This window comes from Arachis duranensis, chromosome 8, assembly GCF_000817695.3.
Source record: "Arachis duranensis cultivar V14167 chromosome 8, aradu.V14167.gnm2.J7QH, whole genome shotgun sequence".
Lineage (NCBI taxonomy): Eukaryota > Viridiplantae > Streptophyta > Magnoliopsida > Fabales > Fabaceae > Arachis > Arachis duranensis.
In genome coordinates, this window is record NC_029779.3 from 22,914,190 (window position 1) to 22,915,656 (window position 1,467).

At 42.1% G+C, this 1,467-nt stretch overlaps 1 non-coding gene across 1 annotated transcript; it reads right to left on the reverse strand.

Annotated features, from left to right (window-relative positions):
- Positions 1 to 65: 65 nt before the first annotated feature.
- On the reverse strand, positions 66 to 173 carry LOC127741361 (small nucleolar RNA R71). The gene has a single exon (XR_008002313.1). It is a non-coding gene; the product is annotated as a small nucleolar RNA R71 (small nucleolar RNA).
- Between the last annotated feature and the right edge of the window lie 1,294 nt (positions 174 to 1,467).

The following is a 1,467-nucleotide window of genomic DNA, read 5'->3' on the forward strand; positions in this document are numbered from 1 at the left end:
TGAACTCTTGGGAAAAGCTAGTCAATGCCTTCTTGGCAAAGTTCTTTCCACCTCAAAAATTGAGTAAGCTTAGAGTGGAAGTCCAAACCTTCAGACAGAAGGAAGGTGAATCCCTCTATGAAGCTTGGGAAAGATACAAACAATTGATCAGAAAGTGTCCTTCTGACATGCTTTCTGAATGGAGCATCATAGGTATCTTCTATGATGGTCTGTCTGAACTGTCCAAGATGTCATTGGGTAGCTCTGCTGGAGGATCTCTTCATCTAAAGAAGACGCCTGCAGAAGCTCAAGAACTAATTGAAATGGTTGCAAATAACCAATTTATGTACACTTCTGAAAGGAATCCTGTGAACAATGGGACGAATAAGAAGAAAGGAGTTCTTGAGATTGATACTCTGAATGCTATACTGGCTCAAAACAAAATATTGACTCAGCAAGTCAATATGATTTCTCAAAGTCTGTCTAGAATACAAGCTGCACCAGGCAGTACTAAGGACGCTTTATCTGAAGAAGAAGCTTATGATCCTGAGAACCCTTCAATGGAAGAGGTGAATTACATGGGAGAACCCTATGGAAACACATATAATCCTTCATGGAGAAATCATCCAAATCTATCATGGAAGGATCAACAGAGACCTCAACAAGGTTTCAACAACAATAATGGTAGAAGAAACAGGTTTGGCAATGGCAAGCCTTTTCCATCATCTTCTCAGCAACAGATAGAGAATTCTAAGCAGAGCCACTCTGACTTAGAAACCATGGTCTCTGATCTAATCAAAACCACTCAAAATTTCATGACCGAAACAAGGTCCTCCATTAGAAACTTGGAGGCACAAGTGGGTTAGCTGAGCAAGAAAGTTACTGAACTCCCTCCTAGTACTCTTCCAAGCAATACAGAAGAAAATCCAAAAGGAGAGTGCAAGGCCATCAACATGGCTGAATTTGGAGAGAAGGAAGAGGCAGTGATCGCCACTGAGGAAGACCTCAATGGATGTCCATTGGCCTCCAATGAGTTCCCTAATGAGGAACCGTGGGAATCTGAGGCTCACACTGAGACCATAGAGATTCCATTAGATTTACTTCTGCCATTCATGAGCTCTGATGAGTATTCTTCCTCAGAAGAGGACGAAGATGTCACAGAAGAGCAAGTTGCTAAATACCTTGGAGCAATCATGAAACTAAATGACAAGTTATTTGGTAATGAGACTTGGGAGGATGAACCCCCTTTGCTCACCAAAGAACTGGATGACTTGACCAGGTAGAGATTACCTCAAAAGAGACAGGACCCTGGGAAGTTCTCAATACCTTGTACCATTGGCACCGTGACCTTTGAGAAGGCTCTGTGTGACCTAAGGTCAAGCATAAACCTCATGCCTCTCTCTATAATGGAGAAGCTAGGGATCTTTGAGGTACAAGCTGCAAGAATCTCACTAGAGATGGCAGACAATTCAAGAAAACAAGCTTATA